The 21160-nt window shown below is 36.9% G+C and overlaps 1 protein-coding gene across 1 annotated transcript in view; it reads right to left on the minus strand.

Annotated features, from left to right (window-relative positions):
* The window catches only part of TMTC2 (transmembrane O-mannosyltransferase targeting cadherins 2), a 456462-nt gene that overhangs the window by 205234 nt on the left and 230068 nt on the right, over positions 1 to 21160 (minus strand). The window lies entirely within an intron of this gene.

The raw sequence follows: 21160 nt of genomic DNA on the forward strand, positions 1-21160 counted from the left end.
AAGAACGAGAGGAGCCTGGAGGTATCAATATTTAATATATAAATATGTATAAAAAGTATAACCAAACCTGTTGCTGTCAAGTCAATTCCGACTCATAGTGACCCTACAGGACAGAGTAAAACTGCCCCATAGGGTTTCCAAGGAGCAGTTGCTGGATTCGAACTGCTGACCTTTTGGGTTAGCAGCCAAATGTTTAACCACTGCGCCACCAGGGTATAGGCTCTTTCAATTCCTGATCTGCCTTGTGCCTCAGTTTTACTCATCTGTGAAATGGAAAAATGCCTAGTGTCTCTTGGGTTTCGTGATGATGATTAAATGAGCTAATACACACAAGGTGCTTAGGGCAGTTGCTAGTGTACTAGTAAACACTCAACAAATTAATGAATTTTACTATGGTGATGCTGTTTGCAACTGATGACAGTTTAGTGTTATTTATGGAAATAATATTAAATATAAAGTATTTTATGCCTTCTTATCACCCAGAAAGAATAATAACTTTTATATACGGAAATTCAGTTACCTCCTTTTGCTTCTGATAGAAGGCAATGGAGTCAGTGAACTGACTTTCCAGTGAACAGGATTATCCACCATCCAATGGTGCCACATATCAGGCCACACACTTGACATCTGTTAATTCATTGAGCTCTCACCACAGTCCTGTACATAAATGTTATGCCTATTCTGTGGATGAGGAAACAGACTAAGAAGCACTAAATAATTTGCCAAAATAATACTGGAGTGTTAGAGAGACAATTCCAATCCAAAGCTGGTTGCGTCCAAGTTTTTCCACCTTCCAGTCAGCATTTTCATAGCACCCTTCATCTACTGCTTCAAACCAATATTCACATACTATGAATTAGGTCTTGGCATTATGAATCTGAACACTTACTTTGAAAGATAAAATAGTCACTTAAAATACTGCCAAATTCAACCACTAAAATCGACAACAGGAAGTATACAAAAGAAATAGTAAATAAATAGTATAATAAATTAGAATTATCTTCAAACTCAATAGGTATAACACTACACGTATTTTATATCTGAAGCCCGGGTGGTGCAGTGGTTAAGAGCTATGGCTCCTAATCAAAAAGTCAGCAGTTAGAACCCACCAGCTGCTCCTTTGAAACCCTGTGGGGCAGCTCCACTCTGTTCTACAGGGTTGCTATAAGTTGGAATTGACCTGACGGCAACTTGTTTGGTTTTGTTTGCTTTTATTTTATATCTAACCCCTCCCCCCAAATTAATATAGGATGGCTCTACTGAGACTTATAATACCCAGACTATTTTTCTCCCTACCCCATCCCTCCAAAGGCTGGCATTTACTAAATGAAAATATATATGTATTGGAATCATTCCAGAGAAATGCATTCAAATATTAATTGAAACATCAGGAAAACCTCATTATAATGCTACTACCATCTAAACCATACTCTTAGAATGCTGAAGCTGAAGAAAACATTATATATAGCGAGGAGATACTTTGAATATTTTAAAGCGTATTTCCAAAGAAACAAATTGAGCTTTTTTTAAAGTCTTATTTCCCAATTAAATAATGAACTAACAAGTGTTTTCTCTTGTTACTCATCAACAGATATTTAGCTATGTCTAGAATATATATGTTCACTCATTCAGTTGGTTGTTTATTCATTCATAAAGTATCCATTCATTAAAGTTATTTGTTAAGAACCTATTTTGTGCCAAGAATTTTATTAGGAGCTGGAGCACCGGTGGCATAGCAATTAAGAACTCAGCTCCTAACCAAAAGGTTGGCAGTTCAAATCCACCAGTCACTACTTGGAAGTCTTATGGGGCAGTTTTACTCTGTCCTCTAGGGTCCATATGAGTTGGAATCTCCCCTAGACAGGGCACTCAGTACACCAAACTAGTCAAGGTCCCATTCACATGTAACTTCTGTTGGAGGTGGGGTGAGGAAGGTTGGATCTACATAATAAAATAAATGAATTAACTTAAAATAGTAATAAACACTGCAAATAAAATAGAGTGAAATGGAGCAGATAAGGCTTATTAAGATAGGAATATATTAGAGATAAGGAAATGGGTGATGTTTGGTATCTAAGGGGTAAAATGTCAGCCTTACAAAGAATAGTGATTCCAAGTAAGGGAAATAGTTATAACAAAGGATCTGGGCTGAAGAGTCTTGGTATTGTTGAGGAACAAAAAAGTCATTTGGGTGGCTGGAAATGATGGGGTGCAAAGATGAAGTCACAGAGATGGTCAAGGGTCCAATCATGTAGGGTCTGGTGGACTACGTTAAGAAGTCTGAAGGCTATTTTATTTATAGCTGATGGGGATTTTCAGCAAACAAATTTTGTAATATGATTTGCATTTTCAAAATGATCACTCTGTCTCCTGTCTCAAAAGGGGACTCACTGCAAAGGAACAAAAGGAGCAGCAGTGAGGCTAGTCAGAGGGTAACTACAGTAATTTCAAGAGCAAAATTAGGATGGCTTCCACCAGAATGGGCAGCAGAGGAGATGGTTATTTCAAAGTGAGAAAACAACTTAGAAATTAAAAATCAAGGGCAAGGTTAACTGTGGCAAAGCCATAGATGTAAAACTAAGTTTCCTGCCTCTTAGACCAAATGAAAAGCTCTTGCATCTTGATAACTAAGTCAGTACCCTATACACCAGGGGAAGGAAAAAAGAGTCACCAACTTAAGCACATATTTTTTAAACCCTTTTAACTGCTTGTGGATGGGGGTGGGGGGTGGTGGTGGTCGGCAGCCCTGATGTCTGGATCTAATCTGCTGATCTGACACAGCCAGGCCATTTTGTCCTCCTGTTGTACGTAAACAATCTTACAGACACCAGCTTCACAGAAGATTTCTATGAGACCATGATTAAATGAGACAAAGCAAATCCACTTCATAATTTTATCTAAACACAGACAAAAGCAGGGTTCCGTACAATCCACAAAATACCAAACATCCTCCTCTCCTGCTAAATCTAAAACAAACCCCTGCTTCCTTAGACTCTTTCCCAAATCACCCAACTAAACTCCAAATTCTGTAATAGGATACATATAACGAGATACCCCACGGTTCCCCATGGCATAGTGTTCTTCCTTGCTACAATAAGTATTAATCCAAATTCTTACCACAGGTGTGCTCCTGGTGACTTTGGGCTTAAGGACATTAACGTAGAGGATTTCATCACACTTAAATACAAAAAGAATTTCCCTTCAAAATTCCATTTTCTTTAGATAATTGTTCTATCAAAAGCATTTATACATGGGTTTATCAAAGCAGCTTTTAGGTTTTTAAAGTAAGAGCTGCCAAAACTAAAATTAAAAATGTCACATGTTTTTTAGTGTTAAAATTGGTCACATTTTCCATAATTTCAATTCTAAATGTGATTGATTTTTGCATCAGTACTACCAAAACTCAGTGCTAACGAAAAGGTAATATATAAAAATATAAAGCTACACTGTACAATATGACCTAAAATTAAAATCCTATCTACAGCCTACTGAATAGTAATTAACTCTTTTCATGGAAGCCCTTCATTAATTATATTTCAATGATTAAATGAAAAGTGAACAAAAATATCGTGGTAGAATTGAGAACCCATTTAAAATCCAGCTAGTGCAGATATATTATACTTTAAAGAACACACATTAAAGTATAAGAAGTATATCTTAAATGGGCTGATGTGATATATTAACCCATGAAATTAACCAGCGTAAGCTGACTTTTGTTTTTTGGGTTTTTTTTTTTTTTTTTGGTCTATTACTTGATAAATTTGATCACACCAACCAAGTCAACTGGATATTTTAATATCATTTCAATTTTAAAATTTATCTGGTCTGACCTCTTAAAAATATCCAAACTAAAAACTGATTCTCAAGAAATATTCTGAGGTTTATGCATGGGACAATTTAACAATATAAAGATGTCAAATCTTTCAAAATTAATCTATAAATTCTATGTCATTCCACTCAATATGTCAGTTACATTTATCGAGGAACTCAAAAAAACTTATTCTAACCATAGTATATAAGAGAAATGAAACTGGATTCTTCATAACATATGCACCATATACAAAGGTAAGCCCCAGATCATCTACAAAGTTAAATGTGAGAGTTAAAAACTATAAAAGCTAGCAGAAGAATACATAGAAGGGTATCTCTGCGGAGTACAGAACGACTTCTTAGTAAGACCCCCAAAGACAACTCAAAAAGTAAACAGTTGATGGATTTATGTACCTGAAATGAAGTCCTTCTATTTATCGAAGGACACTATGAACCAAGTTAAGTATACAACACATGATAAACTAGGAAAAGATATTTCAACATCTAAAACAGAATGAGACTGTAGAAAATATAAAAGGAATTACTACAAAGCAGCAAGAAAAAGACAGGAAACCCAACAGAAAAAAAAGCGGGGGGGGGGGAAGGGAGGGACAAAGAATAGGAACCAGATTGTATAAAAAGGGAAACCAAAATAAACAGCAGTGTTTTAACTAATACACAGATTCCTCAGTAACACAGAGAAATGCAAATTACAACAATGAGATCCCTTTTACACTCACACTGGCAAAAATTTGTTAAATGGATAAAGCTCAGTTCTATTTGAAATTGGGGGGGAGGACTCTGCACTGTTGGTGGCAGTGTAGCCTGTTGCAGCCGTTATGTTGGACCCTTTGACAGTACCCAGACAAATCAACAAATAAATCAAAGATTAACCTAAGGATAAGCCCTGACCAACAATCACACACCTGGGTACCTATCCCAGAGAACATCTGAGAGCGTTCGTACAGGCCTCTTGGTAGCATTGGCTGAGAGTGGGAAGTAATTTAGCTGCCCACCACAGGAACATGATACAGGACACACACTTTATGAATTACTATGCAGCAGTTTGAAGCAAAAAATTCCATCCAAACGTGGGGAGATGAATAGATCTTAAAAGCCTTATTAATAAGATCAAAAACCAGAATGCATTTTGTGTCACGATCCCAGTTATAAAAGGAAAAATTATTTCACACCTCAAAAAGTAACCTTTTACCACAGTATATTATACATTTAAAGATACAAATCAAGTACATTAGAGCAGATACCTACAGTGCGGAGAGAAAATGAAGTTGAGAATGGAGATCAAAGAAAAAGAAATGGGTAAATAAAGGAGAGAAAGCTTGCAGGAATCATCCTCACAAATGGCTATGAACCAAGGAATATAATTAACCTAACCCTCTGCACCTAGGCTCAAGGCGAGGGATGGAGAGGGAAGGAGAAAAGGAGGAGGAAGGGAACAGAGGGTGGGAGAAAAAGAAGGAAAGGAAGAAAATTAAGGTCACACTCCACATTCTTTTAAAATAGAGATGGGATTATCCTATATCCTACTTAAGCAATAAAAGGTTTTAACATTCATTAAACTTCTTTTTCATGTAGTAAAACAATTCAAAACAGATGTTTGGGATTAGTTTCACATTTTCACTTTGGTACTTAAACTTTGGACCAACAAATCTTAAGGATCTTTTATTTTCATTAACATTTAATATCCTTTATGTTGTATTACAAGCAGACATCTTTTAAGCACATCAATATATTAATGTGTTCACTTCATGTAATGACCTTTAAAAGCACATTTTTATTGGAATAAAATTCCCAAAATTTGTCCAAGAAGTTGTAATGCAGCCTAAATAACAGTTATCCATGTTTTTAAAAGTCTATATTCTAATAGAGGATGCATGCAGACCAATCCAATTCATACTCTGAAGAGAAAATATAAACACGGGATTTATTTGAAGTTCAAAAAATATTGAAATTTGTTTTAAAACCTCAATGTAATTTTTAAGTTTTTCCCAACAGAGTATCCAAATATTCAGAGTACTCAGTTAATACCTATCGATAAACAAAATTAATAAGAACTTGATTTCATTTGGGGGAACTCCTGTCCCATCTCATAGTGCTGTCCTGCAGCTTTACTACAGCCAAAAAGGAGGAAAAGAGAAGGGAGATAAAGAGGAAGATGGGAAGGAAAAAAGGTAAAAAGGTAAAAAAGGTAACAACAATAATAATAGTGTTTGTATTTACTTAACTACATGCTTTACGGTGTTCTAACTTAGCCCTAATAAAACCTTTGAGGTATATTCTTGTTGTTAGCTGCTGTAGAGTTGGCTTCAAACTCATGGTGGCCCCACGTACAATGGAACAAAATGTTGCCTGGTCCTCCACTATCAGTTCCAGTTCAGACAGCTGTGATCCATAGGGATTTATTGGGGGATTTTTAGAAGTAGATCTCCAGGCCTTTTCTGCTAGTCTGTTTCAGTCTGGAAGCTGTAACCTGTGCTACATCACAGCAATATGCAAGACTTTGATGACAGATGGGTAGTGGCTGTGCATGTCCAGAAACAGAACCTGGGTCTCCTATACGAAAGGGGAGAATTCTACCACTGCACGACCACTGCCCCCTTTGAAGTATATTACTATCTCCATTTTACTTAGATAAAACCGAAGTTTAGCTCTCTACAGTAGGCTGAATGACAAGGAAGGTCCAGATTTATTCCCAGCCATCTGAATCTAGTTAGAGGTAAGACCATACCACTCTCTCAACATTTAGTTCAAATACAAAGTGGAATGAAATACTACAGTTCTCAATGTGTCTTACATATTTCATTGAGGAATGAAGTATAATATGAAAACAAAATAAGCTATCCAAATGAGTCAGAGATGGTTGGGTCAAAACAACAATACCAATCACAGAAAAAAGCTACCTGCTACCCATATTCCATATCAGAAAAAAAAAAAAAAATGTCAAACTATATATTAATATATCAATGTTTCTCCAGGAATGTAATTTTAAATGTCATATTTTCCAGTTAATATATTGGACACAGAGCATATCTTCTCTGTGTAAATAAATGGCTCAAAGGTAATGAGGACTTAGGTATATTTATTAAGATATTCTAAGTGCTCAGCAGATGCCTTTCATGTAATGGAAACTTCATAAGCAATGTTTAACAAGTACATGACTTATTTCCTAAGACTAAGCATATACTTATTCAACCTGTATGCTGAGCACATAATCCGAGAACCTCCACTATATGAAGAAGAAAGTGGCATCAGGATTGGAGGAAGACTCATTAACAACCTGCGATATACCCATGACACAACCTTGCTTGCTGAAAGTGAAGAGGCCTTGAAACACTTACTGATCAAGATCAAGACCACAGCCTTCAGTATGGATTGCACCTCAACATAAAGAAAACAAAAATCCTCACAACTGGGCCAATAAGCAACAGCATGATAAATGGAGAAAAGACTGAAGTTGTCAAGGATTTCATTTTACTTGGATCCACAATCAATGCCCATGGAAGCAGCCATCAAGAAACCGAACTACATACAGTAGTCCCCCCTTATCTTTGGGGGATATATTTCAAGACCTCCAGTTAATGCCTGAAACCAAGGATAGTACTGAATCCTATATATACTATGTTTTTTCCTATACATACATGTCTACGATAAAGTTTAATTTACAAATTAGGCACCAAAAAAAAAAAAAAACCCTGTTGCCGTCGAGTGGATTCCAAATAATAATAGATTAACAACAATAACTAATAATAAAATAGAAGCACTTTATAGCTTCTCTTTGGCATATTCAAATTGCCAGCATAAATACTCTTGCACTTTGGGCCATTATTAAGTAAAATAAGGGTTCCTTGAACACAAGCACTGTGGACCATGGTTGGGGGAGTGCTGTATTGCACTAAGCAAATCTGCTGCAAAAGACTTCTTTAAAGTTTTAAAAAGCAAAGACGTAACTTTGAAGGCTCAGGTGTGCCTGACGCAGCCATGGTATTTTCATTCACTTCGTATGCATGCAAAAGCTGGACAGCAAACAAGAAAGACCGAAGAACTGATCCATTTGAATTATGGTATTGACGAAGAATATTGAATATACCATGGACTTTCAGAAGAATGAACAAATCTGTCTTGGAAGAAGTACAGCCAGAACGCTCCTTAGAAGTGAGGATGGCGAGACTCTGTCCAACGTACTCTGGACATGTTATCAGAAGGGACCAATCCCTGAAGAAGAACATCATACTGGGTAAAGCAGAGAGTCAGTGAAGAAGAAGAAGAAGACCCTCAATGAGATGGACTGACACAATGGCTGCAACAATGGGCTCAAACGTAGGAACAATTGTGAGGATGGCACATTTTTGAATGGTAAATGATCTAGAAATGGTAAATGATCTGCAATAGTACCTCCTAAGAACCCCTCAAAGTTCTCATTCAAACATACAGTAGTGCTAATAAGTTTACAAAGTAAATTCAAACTAACTCTAAACTATTACAATTTCATTTTGATTCACAATATCAATGGGAGATACGTGGCCACTTTTTTCAAGGATTTTTACTTTACACTAAAAGTTTGAGTAAATAATATATATTCATTTACTATAAAATAAAATAATTTTCTATGATTTTGACATACGTTGCTCTTTGGAAAATTTGCTTAAGGATATATGAGTCTCTTAATATTAATGTTTAATTTTCAGCTATTCACTAAAAGATTAAGAAGGAATTTTTTTTTTCTTCTACGGTTTTAACTACTTAACATTCAGGTCTACATAAGCAATCATGCCTCTATGAATTTTCGTATCGCAGTTTAACTTCAGTGTTGCACTGAACACCGCCACCAAAATTATTAAGGACTCTCATCTTTGGTTCGCGCCTTCAGCTACCATTTATTTTTACCTTAGAACTTTAATACATGTCTTTAGTCCCTATGTCAAAATCTTGAACTCTGTAAAATTCTGCTAAAATACAACTATTTAGCTACATAAAATAAGGTCATAAATCCTAAATTTTGTTTGCTCCGGTTTTGAATTACTTGTTTGAAATCTGTATGATACCTCCAAGAAGAGTTAAAAATTCAAGTCTTTTGCCAGATATCTGCGAGAGACCACCTATAATATAAAATAAATACATGAGTGCCTAACACATATCTCATAAGAATAGTTTCGAGATTAAAGGCATACATTTTATGCTAAGGTTTGTGTATATCTTATCTCGTTTATTCCTCATAACAAATGAGATAGAACTTATCGTCCAGTTGTTATTTTTGTTGTTGTTAGCTTCGAGTCAGATTCCTACTCATGGTGATCCTATGCCCAACAGAACGAAATGCTGCCTAGTCCTGTGTCATCCCCATGATCAGTTATAGATTGGACCATTGTGATCCAAAGGGGTTTCACTGGCTGACTTGCAGAAGTAGACTGCCAAAATTTTCTTCCTAGTCTCTCTTCACCTAGCTCCACTGAAACCTATTCAGGATCATAGCAACACACAAGCCTCCACTGAAAGACAGGTGATGGATATGCATAAGGTGTATTGGCTGGATATCAAACCCAGATTGACTGCATAGAAGAAAAGAATTCTACCACTGAACCACCAATGCCCCCTCCAGTTGGTACTAAATGAGGAAACTGTCGAAGAAGTGCCACTCACAAGCTATCAGAGCCAAAGGCGTCTATCTTTCTTGTTTCAAAGTTCTTGCTTTTAACCACTACCAAACAAAGGTATAACAAATACCATTTTTAAGTATAAAGGTTAAACTCGTTGCCGTCGAGTCAATTCTGACATATAGCAACCCTATAGGGCAGAATAGAACTGCCTCAGGGTTTCCAACGTTGTAAATCTTTATGGAAGCAGACTACCACATCTTTGTCCTGTGGAGCAGCAGGTAGATGCAAATGGCTAACCTTTCAGTTAGCAGCCAAGTGCTTTAACCACTATGCCACCAGGGCTCTCTTGGATAAAGCTTAATTATGTTAAAACTCTCTAACCTCAAAACATTAAACAAGGGAAAAAGGGAGGGGGGTGTAGAAAGCAGTGAAAAAGAAGTCACTCAATTGCATGAAATTTTATAATACATATGAACTTTTTTTGTTTGTTTTAATTCAGTTATGCTTTTTAACTCTATTCATTAGTGAAGACTGTGAGGCGGTCAACATTTATAGCCTGGGGTTTTTACTAATTGTTTGACAGTCACTTAAGATGACTCCAGGGAAATAAGAGTCCTTATAAACCTAGGAGATTTTATTTTTCCTAATTACATCCTGGATTATCACAAAAAGAATGTAAAGTGCTTTAAAAAACAAAGCTTGTTAAAATGGAAGAAGTGGACACGATTTAAAGGTTATGATTCATACCGATGTCAGAAAGCTAAAGCACACATTTTATGTACTTACATGTAATTCCAACAATTTAAAAATATGTAGTTACTTCTCTATTTTCCCTATCTTTGGTTACTGAAGATGGATTTGAGAATAAATTTATTCCTAATAAGAAAAAAAAGTGGGAAAAATAAAAAATAGGAGGCCAGCATTACATTAACTAAAGCCAGATTAAGAGACCACAAAACTACAGACCATTATCTCCTACGAATATAAATGCAAAAGTCCTTAACAAAATACAGTGAAACCTATGAGAGCCAGAACTTGACAAGGCTGCCTTGTTTTTCCAGGTCTCACTAGTTTTCTGCCTTTGACAGGGTGCAGTCTTACCACTTTTCTATTGCTCCTTTTAGTAGAAAATACTTGAGTTTCCCTTCTCTGATAGGTTCCAGCTTTTGTAGGTTTTACTGTACTAACAAAATCCAATGGCATATTAAAAGGATGATACACCATGATTAAGTGAGATTTATGCCAGAAATCAATCAATATAGTAAGCCACATTAATAGAAGGAAAGGGGAAAGACACCACATAATCATCTCAATTGATGCAGAAAAGGCATCTGACAAAAACTTATACCCTTTCATCTTAAAAGTACTCACCAAATTAGAAATAGAAGGGTAATTCCCCACCATGATAAAGGACATTTATAAAAAATTCACAGTGAACATCATACTCAATGGGAAAACAATGAAAGCTTTGCTGCTAAGATAAGGAACAAGGATGCCTGCTTTCACCACTACTTTTCAACACTGTACCATAATTCCTAACCATGGGTATATCTGTATCTTTAACTTTATATTGCAGCAGAAAATTAACATATTTTACCTTCTGTGTTCATAAGGGTCAAATATCTGTAATTTGATTTTGCATAAGATCATGCTCTTACACACTATTTAGTTAATATTAACAGCTTGATTCTCTTTTCCTGAAGGAGAATTAAAATTCTCAAATACATCAGCGAAGATCTTAAGCAAACAACTCTAGTCTCACACATAACTTATAACATAGCTAACCATTCCTTAATAGATGCCAGATTTGAAACTATTCCTTAGGTTTCCCTGTGTTTGGTATCATGGTGAAACTCAACGTCCAGAGAATCCCTTGTACAGCACATGCAAAAGTGCTAGAAAAAACATAAGATCTGTCTGAATAAATGTATTAATTGGTAGGTGTTTTCGTTTTCTAACGCTGCTGTAACAGAAATACCTCAAGTGGGTGGCTTTAAAGAATAGAAATGTATTTTCTCATAGTTCTGGAGGCTTAAAGCCCAAAGGTAAGGTCTGAGCTACGCTGATCCTTTCCTTGTCTGTAGCCCCTGGCTTTCTTTGGTTCCTTGGCTTGTAGAGGGTCCTCATACGGCATCTGTTTTCCCCCATTTGTACCATCTGTATCTGCCTCTGTGTCTAATCTGCTCTTTTATAGCTCAGAAGTGATGTGGTTTAGGACATACCCTACATGGATATGGCCTAATTAATACAACAAAGAAAACCCTATTTCTAAACAGGGTTACATCCACAGGTATAAAGGTCAGGATTCCGACACATATTTTGGGGAGACATGATTCAGTCCACAGCAGTAAGAAAGGAAAACCAATGTCCAAATCCAGAAACTACATGAATGCAAAAATCCAGACGGGTAGACAAGCTCAGGCTGGCATGAACCCTGCATACATTTGCTAAGCTCTGATGAACCAGGACTGATCTTCAGTGGGCTTCAGGTGGGAAGTTAGATTGGAGAAGCCACATAAACTCCAGCCCTACGAGAGGAAAAGCCTGAGGGGGTGAACTAGAAACAAGCAAACGGACAAAACCATCAGAGAAAATGGTGGGGGATACTGTCTGTCCAACATATACAGGCAAAACGGAAAAAGGAAAAAAATTTTTCCAAAAATTCCCATGCATAAATCCACCTTCACGAATTCTGAAGTAACACCACGTCTATTGCCCAGAGTGTTAACCCAAAAATATGCTTTAAACTACAATATCAGCAGAGATTAATATATATATATGAACATTATATATAACTTTTTTTTTTATAAGTATATTTCAAACTCTAGTTAAATTGGGCAAAATCTAGGGGAAAAAAACTTAGCAAAATAGACTCCAAAGTAAATCAAAACATTTCCAAAACCATGAAATAAATTAAATCATTGGGGGTGGGGTGGGGAACGTATCCATAAATAAGTCATTAGGTCTAACCTTTGCAGGTTAAGTTCTACCAAATACACAAAAAATAGTTCATTCTAATTTTACACAATTTATTACTGGGAAAAAAAAAAGAAACTCTTCCAAACTGACTCTATAAGCATAATTGATTCTCAAACCGGAATATAACACCACAAGAGGGGAACTGCCAATATCACTTAGAAGCATGGTAAAAAATAAATCCATCACAATATAAAAATGATAAGAGATCATAATTAATTCCTGGGTGTATTCCAGGAATGCAAAGTAGGTTCAACACTGGAAAATCTATTAATATAAATCATCAAATTAACACATTGAGGTAAGGGAAATCTATATGATCATCAATATTAATTCAGAATAAAAAATTCTTAAACTAGAAATAAAATGAAAACTCTGAAGATAAAACTTATCCACAAGAAACCTACCATTGGCATATAATTAATGGTGAAATGTTAAAGCATCCTTTTTTAAAAAAGAGTAACAGACAAATATGCCTGCTAGAGATTCAACAGGTCCAACTATGAGGCCCCAAACTATGTTTGTAACAAGCATCCTAGGTGAGTCAGATGAGGCTGTCTACAGACCTCACCAGGAGAGATCACTGTAGTAGGAGGGCCTGGCCACCCTAAAATGGATCTGAATTGTCCCAAACACCCTTGATCAAAGAAAGGGTGGTACTGCCACCTGTTTGAAGTTCATTCTGAACCTGAGAAAGCATTCTAACATGTTGCATTTGCCAACCTTAGAAAAATATGCCTGCTATAATCACTTCTATTTAACATTGTAATGGAGTCCCTAGCACATAATAAGGTAAGAAAAAGAAATAAAACAAGTGAGCTGAAAGAAAGAAAACTGCTGTGAAATAAGGGAAGGTGAAGTGGCTCCTTTTCTTTAACTGCAAAATACAAATACCAGATAGTTTGTTTCAAAGGTATTCTTTAAACCATATCAACATAGTGTAAGTGTGTGTGCACGTGTGTGTGTATGTACACACGCATAGGAATAAATATTTGATAAATTAATTAAAGTAAAGCAAAAAATGTTATTTTCAAGAATCAAACACAAAAAACTAATATAGAAGTTAGAGTAATTTAACTTCATGTTTATTTTAATCATGCTCTAATCTCAATTCCTTTGAAATATTAAGAAACAAACAAACAAACAAAACAGTTGCTATAAAGTTGATTACGACTCATTGCAACCCCATGTATTACAGAATAGAACTACTCCGTAGAGTTTTCTTGGCTGTAAACTTCATGAAAGCAGAATGCCAGACATTTCTTCCACAAAATTATTGGGTAGGTTTAAACTGCCAACCTTTAGGTTAGCAGTAGAGTGCAAACTGCACCACGCAGGGGCCTCTCTTTGGAATATCCTTTTGCCGTCGAGTGGATTCCAACTGATATTGATCCTATAGGACAGAGTAGAACTGCCCCATAGGGTTTCCAAGGGTTTAAATCTTCATGAAAGCGGACTGCCACATTTTCTCCCTATGAGCAAGTGGTGGGTTAGAACTGCTGACCTTTTGGTTGGTAGCTGAGCACTTTAACTGCTGCATCACCAGGGCTATTTCTTTGAAATAAAAGCCCTAATAAATATACTTAATATGAGGTGACACTCATCCTAAATTTGGGGATTTTCAAAAGCCCATTAGGATTCGAAATGTTTTGTCAGGGATAATCTCAAAAAGTCTTCGAGTTAGCAATACAGTATAATCGGTAATACACCACAGAGCTATTTTCACTCAGTCTGTTGTGCCTGGTACCTTCTTTCGACAGTTATTCTCCCAGTCATTAGAGATGGGACAAGAGAAAAAATGTTTGTGCTATTCCATTCTCAGAGGCATGGAAGCCCTGTCTTTTGAACTTCTGCCACTACAGTGACCCAACTGAAAAAAGATCATACTTCTTCAAGAATCAAATACTTAAAGAGCCTTAACTCAACAATTCAGTAAATTTTTTAAGAAAATATTTTATTCTTATTGTCCCAATAAAACACTTTTATTATACTATCAGCCCCATTGTTTCATTACCTACCTTTTCTACTCAAAAGAGTAGATGGACTTCAGAATTTTTTAAACTATATTTTTAACAATATTCTGTGGAAACCTAATTCAACTTAGTACTATTTTTCTCTCAATCTGTAACTATGCTTTTTGCTAGCTTTCCCAACCTCACGTTTCTTTAAAAGATGGAAATCTGTGTTTTTCAGCTTGCCAACTTGGACCAGTCATTTTTAACCAAACACTATACTGGTTCCCTTCCTGACCCAACTACTAAACTTCACGTTACATAAAAATCTATAACTTTTTTGAAAAATTTTCATCTTATCATAGACATAACATAAAAATATTATCTAGAAATAGAATGGACACAATTTCAAAGCTAGTTAATTACAATTCATCATAGCTAAAGAGAAAGCTCAATTAGAGGTAAACAAAAGCTTAGACCATAAAATCCTCAGTGAATTAATCAAGTTTCACGTGGTTTAAAAGGTTAGATTTCACTTAAATTTGGATTTGTTTTCCTAAATATAAAATGATGCTCATTCAACATACATGTTTCTTGAAATCTGAAACCATGTGAAACTGAAATAGTAGCATCAATTTTGCATAAATTCCCAGAGGAAGAAAAAATTGTAAAACATTATACAGATAAAATAACTATTTGAGCTCTGTTTTCAATATGTAAATAGTTTATATTTGTCATTTTCATCTGAAAGTGAGTACAGAATGCTTGGATAATCACTTTCAGAATTTCAAATATGAGCTTGATCATACATTTATCTTTTATATCTATCATTTCTCACATTTACAAGAGAAACAGTCATTAAAGACAAATATTCGTTTATTAAACAAAATTTCCATGTATTAATTATTTCTAAGAAATTGCATTCAAACGAACAAAAAGTCATATGTTCTTTAAAGCAATTTCACATAGAGTTAATATACCAACCATTCTCAGAATTGATCTGATCTTGAATTTATGGTTAAAAAAAAATGTTATTGTCTTTCAGAGCAGTGTCACCGTAAATGCTATTATTCTATTTCATGCTTCTGTGCTCACTGATATGCTTATCTACTGTAACTCTGTAAGTCTGTGATTAAGAACTCAAATTAATAAAGAGGTCAGCAAGAGCAGTTGGTTTTAGAAAAGGAAGCTGATGAGTTCGAGATGCTGGCACAACATCCAAGTGTTAAAGTTCAAATGGAAATCCTGGTGGTGTAGTGGTTAAGTGCTATGGCTGCTAACCAAAGGGTTGGCAGTTCATATCCACCAGGCGCTCTATGGGGCAGTTCTACCCTGTCCTATAGGGTCACTATGACTCGATGGCACTGGGTTTTGGGTAAAGTTCAAATAGATATGAAGTAATCACGAAAATACAAGTAGGCTCTGACTTATGACGTATGTGAGTTACGACAAGCCATACTTATGATTATGGTTTTTTTTTTTTAGACATTTTATTGTTAGTAATATGTACCACATACAATGTTGCAGCATGTAATTTGCTAGAGTTACATTCTTAGATGTTGACTCACAAATGTTCAAAGATCGAATTTATAAAAACACTGATAATAAAAGGCAATAATAATCAAAACTTAAAAAAGAGATATTTGACTTGTATCAGAACTGACTTATGACAGAGTCGTCAGACCAAAACCCCACTGTAAGTTGGAGACTACCAGTAACTTAGAAATTCAACAATGCGTTTATTGACTGTTTAATACATACTATATATACGATGTTCTCAATACTATAAAAGAGGAAGATTAAAGGAAGGCTTTGGGCAGAACCTTGTAGAATACATCAATTTAAGGAGGAAATAAAACCACACAAGAAACGTGTGGAAAATGAGAGATAGTCAAAATTATGTGGTTCCCTGAAAGCCATAGCAACAGAGATCAGTGGTGCCAAATTCTATAGAGCTAAAGCCCATAGGCCAAGAAAATGATCATACATTTAACAGATTTAAAATGAATTAAGAAGTGCTTTTTTTCAAGCAATCAGTAATCAATATGATATATGTGTTTTTCTAAAGGGGGAAAAACTTTTAAATAATATATGGCTTGTACATTAAGGCAGTTACCAGAGAAAATTTCTTCTTTCTGTAGAACAAAAAATGCAGAGAGTCATTGTGAAATCAGCAAACTACAGTCATCAACTATGTCTAGTATCTTCCTGACATTATCAACCACATAATGAGATAGGCCTTGTGGTTTACACAGTCCAAATCAGCTATCATTTCTCCACTGTCCAGATTTAAACCATAAATTAGCAGCACAGTCATTATAACAGGCTTTACCCATCACCATTTCCCTCCAATCAGTAAATGACTGGCAGCTGTCTACAGGACCTATTACTGAAGGCAGGAGCTTTAATGTATAATGCTTCATGAGGCTTAAAATCGTATTCCATTAAAGCACATGGCAGGATGAAGTGCTCTAAAATTTGCAAAGGCTTTCAGAGGAAGAAAAAAAACCTAACAATGAAAAAAAACTAGCAATCTCAGACAACTTTAAAGGAGACTGGCTTTAAAGGGTTGTAATCTTTGCTAAGCTCAAATAACATGACAGACTAAGAAAAATCTGCCTAAAGGAAGATTACTACCAATCTCATAATTGCTAAGGAAGTAACTGTAACCGGAATTATTATTAGCATGTTATAAACAGAAAAAAATAGTAATAATAAAGAACCTGGAATTAAAGAGTTTTTCCTTGTACTAAAACAGAAGCATATGTCACAGATGGCAGTACAATCATGGAATCCAAAACTAACTCCACGCCCGAGTCTATCTTCCTTATTATGAAGGGTCCTTTCCAAAAAAAAAAAAAACCAAAAACAAACTCATTGCTGTCTAGTCGATTCCCACTCACAGTGATCCTATGGGACAGAGTAGAACTGCCCCATAAAATTTCCAAGGAGCACCTGGTAGATTCGAACTGCTGACCTTTTGGGTAGCAGCCATAGCTCTTAACCACTACGCCACAGGGGTTTCCAAGCATTCTTTAGTACCGGTATATCAACAGCATAATGTTACACACTTTCTCCTTCTATTATACATGTAAATCCAATCACTCAGCAGATTATAAACTCCATAAGGAGAAAGACTATGTATTTGTGTTAAGGCCTAAAATTAATACTATGTGCTGCCCTTGACATCGACAACTAGGAGGGCCTCAAAAGGCCTAACTGCAAGTCTTCCTCCCCACTCTGCAACCATTGAAAAGGTCCCCTAGCCAAGCAACTCTCCTTATCAAAGGGATCAGGCATAGTTCCTGCTTATTGTTAATTAAAAAAATTAGCAGGTATCAATTCCATGACCATCTATGGGATTGTTCAAATTTGCCAGTCACATCTTCCTGCCAGAACCAAGGCAACTCACCCTCTTAATACTATAAAGCCTACTTCCCACAACCCCTGCTTATTTACTTTGTTCCTGAATGCAACCTCTGTGTGGCCCTGCATGTCCTGTGGTATCCTCGTCCCCAGGCTGTAAGTATATGTGATTAATAAACTGCTTTCGATCTCATCTGTCCAGTGTTGGGTGTCATGTGCTCAGCCATCCCTGAAATCTGAAGAGACAGGCAAATCCAGAGTCATAGCTGAGATCCTCTTACCTGGAGGCATAAACTGATAATCCCACTTAAATGGTAATTTTGAAAGTTTGCTGGAAGCTGTGTGGACTAGCCTGAGAGCGAGAAACTTCAGGGGACCACAATCCTAAGGGTCTCCCATACTTTTATGGCTTTTACCTCCAGGGATCTCACCAAGTTCTCACAGTGAAGAGCCAAGAAAGTCACTCTCCAGGCTCAGTTGATGGAGGAAAACCGCAGTTATTATTAGTTACCCTCCAGTCTAAAAAAAAAAAAATTCTTTTTTTTTTTTTTCCAGTCTATTCAGAGCCCTGGTGGTGCAATGGTCGAGACCAGCTGCTAACCAAAAGTCCAGCAGTTGGAATCCACCAGCTGCTCCCTGGAAACCCTATGAGGCAATTCTACTCTGTCCTGTAGGGTTGCTATGAGTTGGAATCTACTTGATGGCAATGGATCCAGTCTATTGTGACTCAAGTGAAATATTCCCAGAGCTTTCTCCATAACAAATGAAAAACACTTTACCAGGAGCTATGGGGGAAAAGGAATCCTCCTGCTTTGGACCCCTCTAGCTGCCCTGGTGGTGCAGTGGTTAAAAGCTACAGCTGCTAACCAAAATGTGGGCAGTTTGAATCCACCAGCCTCTCACTGGAAACCCCATGGAGCAGTTCTACTCTGTCTTATAGGGTCTGTATGAGTCAGAATCAACTTGATGGCAATGAGAGACTTCTGTTATGAGTCAGAATAGGCTGGACAGCAATAGGTTTTTTTTTTCTTTTTGGTTTTCTAGCCTTCCTGTATCAAAGTGTTGGGGGGAGGGAGGGAGGGAAGTACACAGAGGCCTAAGAAACACTTGTGGAAGTCACAGCTCAGAGACACAGGCTCACTAAAGACTGAGATTTAATCCTAAAATTGTAGAAAGACTCCCCTGCCCCACACTATACCACCACACCAACCAACAGGGCTCCCATATAACAGTGAATTATAGCTGAAATAGCTGCAAGACAAAGACTCTATCAGAGTTCTTAGAGAAGTCCAAAGGCAACAGGAGTGACAAAAACAAGGACACCATAGCAAGTTGAAGTCTCTGGCATCTATAGGTACCACCCAATTCCTAATCAGATTAACATAAAATCTCATACACTAAAGGCTTATTTACCTCAGTTCCTTTTACTCAATATATCATGGCCAGATTTCAACCAAAAAATTAAAAGGCAAGCTAAAAGGCAAGAAAATAGAAGCAGAGAGATCAGGTAAGAGGCTTTTAATAATAACCAAGATGTAAGATTGTAAGATAATAGTGGCTTGGGCCCTGGTGGTAGCAGTAGAGGTGGTCAAAAAGTGCTTAAATTCTGGATGTGTTTCTAATGGATGGATGTAGGGTGTGAAAGAAGAAGAAGAAAAAAAAAAAAAAAGAGCTACAGATAACCCCAGGTTATCATCAACTGAGATGGTAAATGCTGCAAGTACAGCAGCTGATTAGGTGGGAAAGGGAGGAGGTAGGTTTCTTCAGAAACTCAATTTTTGATGTCTCAGAGTACTTATAATATTGATCAGTCATGCATTCATTTAACCAATAATATTTTGGAGTATCTGCCCATCATATCCAAAAAAGAACTGACACCTTTGAATTATGGTGCTGGCGAAGAATATTGAATATACCATGGAGTGCCAAAAGAACAAACAAATTTGTCCTGGAAGAAGTACAGCCAGAATGCTCCTTAAAGGCAGAGATGGCAAGACTTCATCTCTCATACTTTGGACAAGTTATCAGGAGGGACTGACTAGTCCCTGGAAAAGGACATAATGCTTGGTAAGGCAGAGGGTCAGTGAAAGAGAAGAAGACCTTCATTGAGACAGACTGACACAGTAGCTGCAACACAGGGCTCAAGCATAACAATGATTGTGAGGATGGCACAGGACCGGGCAGTGTTTTTGTTCTGTTGTACACAGGACTGCTATGAGTCTTAAGTATTAGAAACCCAAAAAACCCATTGCTGTTGAGTCAATTCCGACTCATAGTGACCCTATAGGACAAAGTAGAGCTGCCCCACAGAGTTTCCAAGGAGCGCCTGGTGGATTTGAACTGCCTACCTTTTGGTTAGCAGCTGTAGCTCTTAACCACTACGCCACCACCATTTCTAGTATTAAAAAAGAGACATGTAAATACGTTAAACACCAAGGAAATGCTTAATAAATTCTTTACTTAGTGAATGGATGAATGAAGAAATGATCAAATGTTTTAACCATGTCAGCAGAATAACTTAGACTTATTAATAAAAACTGTCACCAATAATAGCAGCTAATGCTGGAAAGAAGGCAGTGGTGGTTCAGTGGTAGAAATCTTGTTATTCGTGCAAGAGACCCAGGTTTGATTTCTAACCAAAGCACCTCACGTCCAGCCCCACTTGTCTGTCAGTGAAGGCTTGTGTGTTGCTCTGATGCTCCACAGGTGTCAGTGGAGCTTCCAGGCTAAGACGGACTAGGACAAAAGGCTTGACAATCTACTTCTGAAAACCAGCCAGTGAAAACCCTGTGGATCCTAACAGTCCAATGTGCAACTGATCACATGACCAGGCAGCATGTCACTCCTTTAAGCATGGGATCGCCATGAGTCAGGGGCCGACTTAACAGCAGCTAATAACAACAATGGATTTACAAAATGCTTTCACCTACTCTGGAGCAGAGACTGCTACTTATCCTCTAGCATTGGACTATCTGTCCTCCCTCTCCATCCAGGAAGTGGTTAAGAGCTCAGTCTGCTAACCAAAAAGTCAGCAGTTCGACTTTTTGGTTAGTAGCCTATGGAGCAATTCTACTCTGTCCTATAGGGTCGCTACGAGTCGGAATCGACTTCACAGCATGCAACAACATTCATCCAGAGTAATAAAATCTGGCTAGGCACTTAGATTCCAAGAATAAAGATAACATTTTCCAGTCTTCCTTGAAGCTGGGTGTGGCCAATGATATGTAAGCGAACGTGGTGTGTGCAACTTCCATAACATGCTCTTAAAGGGAATGGGTACACCCACCATTTGCCCTTTCTCCCTCTCTTCCTGTTATAGCTGAAGTGCTGATGTGATAAAGAGCCATCACGAACCATATGGACATGGTGACACTCCAGAGATGGCAAAGGAACAAAAGAGGAGTGAAGATCAAAAACTTATGGCGCCATCTTATCAGCCCT

This window comes from Loxodonta africana, chromosome 4, assembly GCF_030014295.1.
Source record: "Loxodonta africana isolate mLoxAfr1 chromosome 4, mLoxAfr1.hap2, whole genome shotgun sequence".
Taxonomy (NCBI): Eukaryota; Metazoa; Chordata; class Mammalia; order Proboscidea; family Elephantidae; genus Loxodonta; species Loxodonta africana.